Below are 12,563 nucleotides of genomic sequence, written 5' to 3'. Positions count from 1 at the left end.
AGAGAATGTGCCGCATTGTGCGCCGGAGTTTACGAGCCGAGGCGCGGCGGCGGCGGTTCCGGGAAGCCGCCGGCCCACACTCCGACCTGCGTGCCCCCTCTCTTTCATACCCATTACTTTAGACAGAGACAGCCCACAATGTTGTGGATGTAAATTTTTAAAAACAAGCTGAAAGTTCGTCTGCCTTCTACCTACGGCATCCCTTTACCGGCGATCCGATGCAAAGATTACGGCGTGTTATAAATAAAAGGTGTAATGACTTTGGTGCTTTACGGTTTGTAGACGGATAACGTAGAATTATGTTCTTTCTTATAGTGGTCTACGCGACTTAGTTTTTTTTCTCAAGCATAAGTATTAAAGATAATTAACAGGGTTGCGTAGAAGAAAGTCTTATGAAGTCATTAGCAATTAGCAATATCGGTAGAACAATTTTATTATTATAATTTTATTATCATGCGTGAAATATTAAAAGAAAGGATTTGTAAGACAATGTTTTGTGTTTATAGGACCTGAAGATGAAATGTCTCATGATCACGATAGACAATGGAATAATCGAGCATGTGAATGAGTATAATTGTGTAGTCTATTTAGGAGAAAGGATCCTTAGCTTTACATTTTTTCATCAGGTCAACGGGTCCGAAAGTCTTCTTTAAGCCTGTGATGGAGTTTTAAATATCCTATTTACACGTTATCAGTATTGTCATTTATGAATATTGCATTCGTTTGTTGTGGAGGGTTCTTGGCGGGATGTTTACTTCGGCTTCTATTGAGTGCGAACCGGTTTAGTGGAGATAAGGAATGCCGCACAGCGCGCCAGCTTTTCAAGGTTCTGTCGCGAGCGATTTGGTGCTGTCTTACTTAATTACTGATCATGAAAATTAACATTGTAGAAAATTGTACTTAGTGAGTCTTCTATACACACATTCCTAAGCCGACTTCAATCATTATTTAACAAAGTAGTTTCACGGCTTCTATTTCTTTTTCTCCATGTATTATTTTAACAAAATATTTATTTATTTCCTATAGTTTCGATTCTACTGACGGTGGTCAACTAAAGTAAATAGAACCCAGCTATCAAGTGACAGTGTGTGCTCACGCGCACAGTGTGGGTTACTCTACCTTAGCCAAGAAACTAAGGAGAGTTGTCAGGCAATGGGTATGTTTAATACAACGAGATAGAGTCGTGGATAGTGCAGCAGTGCTCTGTGACTTCGTTGATCGTTAGTCGAGCCCCCGGTGCCCACGCGCGGGCCTCGGCCAGTCGGCGCCAGACGCTTCCCGCCTTTATTACTAACCAAACTTTTATTTTATTCCTTATCTTTACATGTTGGAGTTTTTATGCTTAGTTTTATGTAAGCTCTAATATTTTACGAGAATATGGTTTAATATTGTCAGAAAAATGCAAATGTGCAAAATTATAACAATAAAGACTTACCTACATACACAAAACAATTTGTTGTTAGTTTCTTTCTTTCACAAACCTAGGTAGTAGGTACATAGAGCAAGCCTAGGTATAATCCCAGCTAGTATTTGCGTGCCACAATTAGCTAATGCGGCGGGCGAACCGCTGCGTCCTCGTGTTTGCCTTACCATCGACAAGGAGCACCACAGTACCCAACAATGCACTCATGAAAATAATGAATAAAATACGACTTGAAACTTTTTTATAAGCACTTACTTTATTAGTATTTTTTACTTTTTCATTAAATATAAGTATGCTCTTATTTCGAATTAAATAAACAATTGCATATAGCTAAACTTGTTACGGGTTAAGTTTTATATTTATCTGAAAAAAACAATATTCTCGAAACTCTTTATTTACCCAGGTAATTAAACTGTTTTTTGTTTTGTTTCAGGATGATATTCTTATTAACTACAACAGCTTGTTGCTGAACCTCGAAGGTAAGGATTTACTATTATCTTTAATTCTTAATATAAGCACAGAATAATAACTAGTACCAGTGATATAAGTGAGTGTGATATAAGTACCGATTTACGTTCTATACTTATTGAATGTTATACAGGGTAGAATTTTGTAAAGACAAATGAAGGGTTTGTTTCTTAAAAAAACTACTCTATTAAGAGTACTTTTCCTTCAGGTGTCATTAAAAAATTCCACCTGTATTGTATATAAACTCATATACTTATACCAGCACATAACAGTGGCAGCAAATGAATCTCCAACCACGCTGTGCCGCAGCAACTTGGCATTTATTAAACAGAGATTTGCCCCTTAATTCTTTACCAGGTCAGCAATCTCCGGAGATTCGTTAACGAAATAACAACGGCCTTTGTTGCTTTCTCTTTGCCGATTATGTTTCCTGTATTCTGTACAGTTGGCAATCTTTTGAGTGGATTTGTTGCAAACTCCGCTGAACGGCTGTTTTTGAAGAATTCCTAGCTGGACCTTTAGGTGCGCGAATTGTATTCAAACTTTTTAGCAATTTAACTTTTTGTGTAGGTGTAGGTAAAGGTGGTAAGGATAATCTATTTATTTTGTCGTCATTTCATATTCGATATACATAATTTTCTTTCTGGTGCGTATCTTTTGCGGTAGAAATATTTGAACCTATTTAGCAATATATTCAGATTAACTTTATATGCTTGCAACATAATTTTATACTTATCCACATCGTTTACACTAGTTGTGTATCATTTATCTATTCTTCACTAGCCCCTGTCGGTTTCATGTGCAAAGTAAAGTCTAAATCCTCTCAAATTACACGAAGACTGCTTGAAAACTGTAGAGCAACACTTTGCCTTTGTGAAAAGTGCGCTCTGTAAAAGCTTGGTAATAATAAAAGACGTGTCCCTTTGAGCGCAGCGTCGGTCATCGCGTCTGAATTAATATAAAGATATCCGAGCCTTTGTCGCATTACTGCAAAGGTCTGATTAAGCATCGTGTCTGCTTAAAAACATGAATTATTTATACATTGATGATAAGCGTGTTTCTGGTTTCAATAAGTAAATGGCGTGGTGGCGCTGTGCTGGCGTTTAAGTCGTCTGAAAGGCAGTGGATACAAACTCTAGCATGTAGCAATTAATAATTTGGAATTATGGAATTTAACTATTTACAATCATCTGTGAAGGAAAGGGAAGGAATACATCTGGATTCTTAACTTAACTAAATAAAAATACCTAGGTACTATGTTTTTGTGTATTCTTCATAATTATAATTTTGAATTCATCTTCTAAAAGTCCTGAAAGTCCTGAAACTCTATGAAACATTGGAACTTCGAATAATTACCTACCCCCAAAACGTAATAAGCCGGTCCTTTGTCTATGAAAGCGATATGTGGAAACAGACCCTAGCAATAAGAACAAACAGTTAATTAAATTCAAAACGCGTTTGTATTGGTCCCATACGTTATGTAGCTTCTTGATTACCATTATCTGACAAAGGGCTTTCCTTTGACGAATATAGTTAGTTAATTTGACAGAAATTTTGTTACGATGTAGATGGAGTCTAAATAGATTATGTTACTGTCCCTCAACACTGATCACCTGTGATTCTCCATACCTATAAATCCTACATTTTCTATTCATTATTGATTATTAACTTTCTTCCTTAAATAGATAGAATATACATATTATATGATACTTTATTTGTACACAAAAACAGGACACAGTAGCAGAACTTAATCTAAAGGTAACAGTAACATATTAATGGGCCTGTGTTAGACGTCCCCACATTTATTATTATTACCTATTTACTATTCAACATTTAAAACAAACACGATTAATACCGAAAGAAATATCCTGTCTGACTATCCAAACAAACTATGTTATAAAGGCGCCAAGGTACACCTCCTATTTCATTACTCTGATAATTGATGCGATAATGAAACTGTTTTATGTACGCGGGCTGCGTTCCAAAATTAATTTCCTTCATTAGCGCTCACTAACATGATCATGTGCCTACGTTACTTGCATACACAATAGTTGAATTAGTTTTATCAAACACGGGCGAGGTGGGAACCACAATTGGGAGTCCCACAGGTGTGTCACGATGACCTGCTATTTTTAAACCACAACCGATAAAGAGTTGTGTTATTTTATTAAACTTAACTAATATTGCGCATTTAATTGTGTATCTCGAACTGACGCCCAGTAGCTCCAAAAAGCGGTAAACTCATTCTGATTCCTTTAATGCTTTTGAGGTTACGGGAAGAATAACCTTTAAAACTTAGCAGATCATCGACGTAATCACAGCATCTTTGGGGAAGTAATCAAATTAGTTTAAAATTTAAAATATGTCAAAATTGTTAATGAAATTACATATTCGATATAAATTATCAGAATCTTAAATCAGAAAGCTGAAACAGTCCAGTTCTTACAGCTATTTGATTTAAACTACATAATATTTCACGAAATGCCTACTACCTACATATTTCGCAGAGCCGAACGCCACAAATTCTCGGTCCGAGATGCAGATTCCAAAAGTAAAATCCAATATTTCTCATTTTTTCCGACCGACCGCTTCACATGGCATTCCTTCACCTTCATTGCATTTGGCATTTGGGGAGCTTCTGTGCAAGACTGACCAATTCAGCGATATGTGGCCACCGGGACTGCTGTGAATTCAACCATTATTTACAATATATTTCTGCAAATACTTATAACTTATGTTCAAAGGGGTGATATGAAATCGGTAGGGGGTTGTCGCGGACTGTTCGAATACATAATTTCTTTGAATTCAGTTTTTCTCGATAATGGCTGTAGTCTAGTGATGTAACGAATATTCGCGTTCGCGAATATTCGCATTTTTTTGGATATTCGCATTCGCATTCGCAAAATTTTGTGCGAATGTTTTGCGAATATCAGTACTTATTAAAAAAAACTATTTGAAAATAACCTACTAGAGTAACAAAATCTAAATCCATTCGTCTATAACCTTTTTATTACAAGTTACACTCTTAATCACATTTCCAGTCTTACTTTATCATTTGGTATTATTTATTTACTTAGGAAAATGAAACTTTAGATATTACCTATAGTTAATAGTTTTATAACACCTAAACATAAATAAACTGTTTAAACAAACAAAAAGCACATTTTGACAGTATACAGGGTTATTTGCAAGTAGACCTGATCCTTTCAGGAGGCGATAGAGGAAGATATTTCCAGTCGATTGAACCCTATAATGCATAATCCGAAACTTAACCATTTCTAAGATTAACCATTTAAAATTACAGTCTATTTAATAAATGCTTTAAACCAGAAAAAAAATTAGCCATATTTCAATTTTTTTTTAGTTGTTGTTGTTGCATTTTTTTACGTTACTTATACAAAACAACTTAAAAAGTTATTGAAATATAGCTAGTTATTTTATTTTCGGCTGAAAATTCATAAGCTTAAAATTTTGACAAAAAATTAAAAAAAACTTAAATAATAAATATCTTAATCGACTGGAAATGTCTTCATCTATCACCTCTTGAAAGGATCAGGTCTACTTACCAATAACCCTGTAGTGTCAGAGCAAGACAGCCATAGATTTAAATACGTTTAAATGTTTCGTGTAAGTGGTCCTCAAAAACCGCACACATTCGCAATGTGTCGTAACAGTTACGGAGTGTAACTACTTAAAAAAAAACTGCGACTAGTATTGGCTAGTCTGATTCAGAATGCGCCTAGAACGGAACCTCTTTCAGTACGAGACTGCCACCAAACCATACAAATGGGGCCAAATTTTAACACAAGCTGAATATTCGCATTCGCATTCGCGAATGTCGATATCAGATATTCGCATTCACAACAACAACAAAAAACACACATTCGTTACATCACTACTGTAGTCATAGCATGTTTTTATATCCGACGGAAACTGAGGGGTGTTATAAGTTTAACGTATCTGTGTATCCGTCTGTGGTAGCGTAGTACCTCAGTAGAATTACCAATTTTTAAGTTAAAATCAATGCATTTTTGCTCCTAATACACGGACAACTTATGTCATCCGCCCTTCACGCTCTGTACCTTCGTATCTCATTTGCGCGGTTCGGAAGTCCCTCGCACGTGGTCGTTAGTGACCGGACTGGGTCCGCGCATGGAGAACTCTCCGTGCGGACACATGGTGTCGGGAATGGGCAGGCAAATTGGGTAAATGTGACCTTTTTTAACTGAAAAAGTCCTGTGAAATTTACTATTTCAGTATTTATTTATCTAAACAATAGATTTACAAAAACATTATACACTAGGTAAGTACTTTTATTTATTTTTTGGGCCTTTGAAATTACCAAGTGAGGTTCAAACGAAGCAAATTACCTGCTTACCCTAAAGCGACAACACTCTGAAGACCAATCAGGCAACCCCGAGTACACCTTCATTGAAATCAGTTCCACAAGCAATTCTTCGGTTCCATTGTTTTTACCATTTCCCGGCTGATTAAATAGTGCTGGTGGCGACACGAGACAGGTGGGCTTCAGGGGACTTCTGCAATCAGCCGTGGAATAGGGTCCCGGCCGCGGCTTGCCTGAATAATGGAATAGGACCCCCGCCTTAATCTTGGGGAACAATGTGCCAGTCTGCTGGCGACGTTTTGCATACAATGACTCGTTGCAGATGAGTTCAAAAGAAAAAAAAAACTGGGCTCTCGGTGTCGCGTCGGCTCCGTTTACGAACGTTTCCGCAGTAAATGCAGTTTTTAGTTTAATTTGTTAGTTTACTAAAAGGGCGCATGGAGATGAAAACTAGACTGAATGTAATATTTATAATTATAGGTTCAGAAAATTCATACAATGATGTTGATTCTGAAGGCAGAAATTCTAATTTTAACGCTGTCAAACTAAAAAAATTGCTAGCATAAAATGACATTTACGGAAACAATCATAGAGTCGAATTTTAAACAAAGAAATTAAGGTTTTGACGTCTCTAAATTTAAAATTTCCGCCTTCAGAATCGATATCAATAATTAGTTTATCACTATTAAGAAACAAGTATAATAACCCTGCCGGCTACCAAATATTTTTAAAGAAATATCCCTAGTTGTTTTCTTATCTTGGCTGAAGAAAAACTATTCATATTGGTGCTATTACTATTTATACGCCCTTCTCTCTTATTAATTACTTAATCATAATTTCATGTTAAAAATAACAAAAAATTCTGGTAAAATTTTGTTTATCACATAGAAGTATTAAACTATGGTTTATCATCACATGACCCATCATGACCTTTTATGTGATTGGACAAAATGTGACGATATAGAAAGCTGTCAAAAACATATATTTTTGAACGATTTGGGAATGAAGTTTAACCAAAGCGCGGTTGCGGGCAATATTCTATTAGTTTCCAGATCCGTGCGACAGAAATCGACAGTTTGTTGATAGCGGTTCAGCCGCCATATTTTTATGCGGTGAGTCTTGTCACAGACATGTCACCAACAACCGACTGAATATTGACGTCGATTCTGAAAGCACAAAATTTAATTTTAACTATTTCCCATTCCGCGGGGAAAGACATCTGATACAAACAGAAACTACCCTTATTGGAATGAAATATAAGTCATACTATAAATCCCAATGGAAAATGAAGTTTTGAGTTTTGGAAACAAACACCCATAGAGTAATTTTTTTAACAAAGTTTTTTTTTTACTTTGGTCTTGCCTGGTTATCCTTTAGTATACTCGTTTGGTATAAGCGTACCTACCTTGCCTATAATATGAAGTTTTCGTATTAACTAAATGCCCACAACATTGCTAAAACGAACCTTACAATTTGCGGCTCAATTAATTTGCAAGTGTCTAGGAATCAGATATTGAAATCACCAAGCCGTTTTTAACTAAGCCAATTTGTGGTTATAAAATCTACCCATTTCACTCTATCATAAAAATGTCCAATAAACCTGAAAGGGACGGGGATACATGTTTTAATACCATATTTCCTCGTCTCCGGCGCCTCTGAACAACACTCGATATGAAACTGTTGAATAAAAGATACGCCAATTTGTGTTGGAGTTGTGTTTTCAATTATTGTGGCTTTATTTTTAATAATTGACGTGGATTTAGGGAGACGTAAGGACAATTTGGCGTTCAGAACAAGTGGTGTTTTAAGTCAACAGCAAATCATTTATTAAAGTAAGAATTTCGCATTTAAATGAGGGAGGGTGGGACGTTAGGGATGATTTCGATAATAAAACATTTAAATTTGTAAGTAGTACAAAACACTAATAACAGAAATTTATTTATTTATTTATTAATTTTCTTGGTTTATCTTTATCCAAATATTACAAATAAGAGTACAAAGGGTGGACTAAATGATTTGTAGGTAACCGTAAATAACCATTTAATTATATTTTAATGATAATGTACTGACAATAAAAAAATAAGATTTGGCTTTCAGCCAGACCAATGTTGTTGATAGTGATGAGCTTGTGACTTATTTATGCACCCTTTGTGAAATCTCCAATGATAGCAAATAAAGGAGAACAGGAGAGAACTGATAATGTAGCACAATACTAGCTTTTGTTGCTGATATGAGGGCTTGGGAGCTACTGGACTTGAACACAATAGATCAATCTTCTGTAATATCTACCATTATATCAAATCTTTTATATCGAGATTATACGCAGAAATAGCTAGCCTGCAATCTATTTGTTACTTGTTCACTTATACCTATTTGACATGGCTGGTTTTTTTAAACTAAGTACCTACCTAATGAGCTTTTTTAACAATTATTTTAAGCACAATCTGTGAAGTTGAGTATCACGTTAAGAAATCCATACCTACATAGATAAATAATAGGGTATTGAAAACTTTTCAAAATGTTCCAACCTTTATATTATTAGCTTAGGAATCACCTACTTACATTGCAACGTATTAATTCTTGGTATAAATAAATTGACTGCACTAAATTAACACGTGTTTAGACCTCCATTCATAATCGTCTCAAAAACAAAATCGATGACAACTGACGACAGACAGTCTACACACAATGCAGACGAAATTTCTGAACGAAAAGACAGGAATAGCGCGAGAGCGAGAGTAATAAAAGGAAAAAAAGTAAATAAAATGAAGATTGTCTTCGACTGTGTTCTCATATCCCGGTCGAGATGGAAGGCAGAATGCACTCGGAGTAATAAAAATAAGGTTACATATGTCAAGACGTGCACTTCCATATTGCGATATGATTACCCTGATTGCTTTCAGAATAAATGGGATTTCGAATAATGTTAGGAAAGAAAAGGGAAAGAGTTTTACCTATGTATTATAAACCTATCTTTTATATGGAGTCTCAATATTCACGACGTATATGTAACTTCATCATTACCACCTTTTGTACACTTATTTCTCATATTTGTGCAATAAAGTATTAAATAAATAATTAAATAAATAATTAAATAAATAATTAAATAAATTACGGTTGTGTACGTGAAGCTATTGAGCAATTGAACTTGAATTTAAAGGCAATAAGAAAGCTAAATTAAATTTAAAAAATCGTGGACACTTTAGTAAATTTATTCCCTATACAAACTTAATACAATTAAAATAACACAAGGAGACCAAACCCTTCCTGCAGATACACGTCATAACCGCCACAGACAGAGCGCCATATTGCGATATTGCGATGAACCGAGTTTGAATGTCATTAATGTCAGCGGCAGAGGAGGCTGTCACAGAAATATTCACAGTAGGGCCCCGAGCCACGTGACTTGTGCAAAGGGTTGATACCACAGCATAGTCTTGCACTAGTGAAGACACTTGTACATGTAGCACAATATTTTAAGGCACAGTTAAGTTTGCGGGAACTATAGGTACTTACATACTGTAAATTATAAAGTTAGCTCACACATATTTATCTTAAACTTCCTTGGGTTATTTTACGAGTCCCTAGTCCCTAACTGTACAGTACGGTAATGACTTCATCATCAGCTTGTCCTGTACCGCACGACCCTGTTGAAGGCTGCTCAGCGGGTGGCCTGTCCTGGCTGGAGGAAGGTATGAGAGTGGCGGTTGAATATGGTTGTAAAATAAGTACTTATTAGCTATAGACTCTATGCCTACTCGACAACGCGGAATCGGGTATTGCTAAGGCTACAGATAAAATTGATGAAATTTTAACTTGCAGGTTTCATAATTTAACATACTCTCCTTTACCCTTATAGCACCCTTGGGGATTATTTTGGCTTTGGACACGTCATGAATGTAGGTACTTAATTTAAAAATGCTACACAAATTAGTTAGGTAACGTACTAGTTCATTCATAATTTTCAACCTTCATTATACCTTATTTGGTTTACGACCAATCCAACGGATGCTATAAATCAATAGTGAATCCCAATTCCCAACTTCCTAAGTTGATTTCCGAAAAGTTTGGAAACCCATTAGCGACCGGTAGCGGGCACTAAAGCCTGCATCGGTTGTTTAGAGGCTGCGTAAAACTGGTAGTTCCCAAACTGGTTTATAAAGCGCGCTAGAAATTCCACAGGTAGGTAAGGATACCTCGCATCGCTACTTCAGACAATGGAGACAGTTTTAAAGGGCAAATAATATTTAACGTGTCCACTTTAGGTGTCTAAAATTATGTAGGTATGTCCTAAAATCAATACTGAGAACTGATTAATAACTATCTAAATAATTATTAAATTCATCAAAAGTAGATCCACTCTATGTTCTTAATAGCATTGTCCCGCGTTTCTTATGTCCCATTGCCTAGTTGCCTACACTGTCTCCAAGTCGCCACTGACTGCTGGGTCCTATAGCAGCCTACACTGTTGCCTCCTTGACAGGTTGACCCCTGTAACAACAACATTTGCATCTATCATTCCGCATTATTCTTCATTTATCATCCCCATTAGGTACCTGATAATGTTGTGTAGTGCTCTCCCAAGGAGCGCCAAAATACTATCCTGCTACCGAACCACCATGTCCACCATAGCACATTATCAATCAACAATTTTAAAGCAGTGCTGATATCTGACTTGTATGGCGATGACAGATCGGAAGAGGCGATATTGTAATGGTTCTTAATGGTTGTTGATTTGTGATGAATTGACTGTATTGTATCGATGGTGGTATGCGGTACGGTAGGTGGCCTTCCTCTTCTTGCTTCTTATTCTTTACCTAGGATGATATACTGAACATAAGGTCATCGTTTCGGGGCTAACAGTTTATGTCAATACTGATACTTAAGATCGGCTCTTCAATTTTGATCGCTCAGAGAAACCCAAGCGTTTTTGCTGTAGTTACCTGTAGTTAGTATATGATATAATTGCCCTTACTGAATGCTGGCTCGAAGCTAACACTAACTCCATCATTCCACAAATAAACGGTTATGAAACTCACTCATCTAAAATTCATAGCAATCAAAACGATGGCTTGGTCATATACATAAAAGAGAATCTGAAATGCTGTGTATCTGAACCTCTGTTTGTAGAGGGAAGTTGTATGACTGTTAAACTTGGGTTAGATATGGTGTTTGTCTTTATCTACAGATCTCCGTCATACAAAAATACAGATCAATTCATAGCCAGCCTAGATACAGTCCTTAACAATCTAAAGTCTTATAAAACTCTAGCTATCGTGGGTGATTTAAACATCAACATAATAAATGACAAACAAGACTCTCATAGCGACAACTACCTAAACCTAACTGCATCTCATGGGCTCTTGCCTGCCCATTTGTACCCAACTCGTGAAGAAAGCTGTCTGGATCATGTCATTCTTCGATCACCCATCTCATCAATTACTATGGTTATTGAGACAAGCATAACCGATCATGCCCCGGTGTTATTAAGTATCGACTGTGCTAAAACGAAAACGGCGACGGGCAAATACAAAACCTGTATAGATTATGAGGCGATACAAAGGGACCTGCTTGCTTGCGATTTTTCCAATGTAACTGATACTTCGGATGTCAACATTGCTACAAACAACCTTATCAGCATTATATCCAACGTGGTTGAGCAGAACACCAAATACAGCATAGTTCCAACAAAATACCGCCTCCTGAAACCATGGATGACTGCGGGCCTTCTACGTTGTTTAAAAAATCGCGATAACATGCACAGCAAACTAAAAAAAACTCCGGATGATATCATATTAAGCATCACTTACAAACGGTATCGAAATTTTTGTACTAACTTACTAAGAAAAATTAAAACCAACTATGAAAAAAACGAATTGGCAAGAACTAAACACAACTGTAAAGCTCTATGGAAAACAATAAAATCAATTGCTAACCTGAAAAAAACACTTAAATCCTCAAAAGAATTGCTTAAGTGTCGCTCCAGTCCTTCACTCTCTATAAATGCCGTAAATCAATTCTTTGCACATGTAGGCGAAAATCTTGCATCAAAAATTCCTAACTTAGGTAAATTTAAAGATCCTCCATCCTGCTGTTCCCCTAAAGACTCTCTGGTAATACTTAAATCCGACTACAGTGATATCGAAACCCAGATACTCAATCTTAGGGATGACTGCGCTGTGGGCTGGGACAAAATCTCAGCAAGAATTATCAAGGCCTCCAGAGCTACTCTTGTTCCACCTATTGCATATATCTGCAACTTGGCAGTAGATTCTGGAGTTTTTCCAGATGCCTTTAAAAAGGCGATTGTTCACCCAATCCACAAGG

At 36.4% G+C, this 12,563-nt stretch overlaps 1 protein-coding gene across 1 annotated transcript in view; it reads left to right on the top strand.

Moving 5' to 3' along the window:
• LOC119691432 (axin) overlaps nt 1–12,563 on the top strand; it is a 60,098-nt gene that overhangs the window by 21,913 nt on the left and 25,622 nt on the right. Inside the window, exon 2 of the mRNA XM_048626977.1 lies at nt 1,857–1,902. The gene's annotated coding sequence lies outside the window, so the exon portion shown is untranslated. The remainder of the gene's footprint in view (nt 1–1,856; nt 1,903–12,563) is intronic.

The sequence above is a fragment of the Plutella xylostella genome, chromosome 17, assembly GCF_932276165.1.
Source record: "Plutella xylostella chromosome 17, ilPluXylo3.1, whole genome shotgun sequence".
NCBI classification, from domain to species: Eukaryota; Metazoa; Arthropoda; class Insecta; order Lepidoptera; family Plutellidae; genus Plutella; species Plutella xylostella.
Note: the sequence above shows the minus strand (reverse complement) of the source record. Positions and strands in the feature narration are given on the sequence as shown.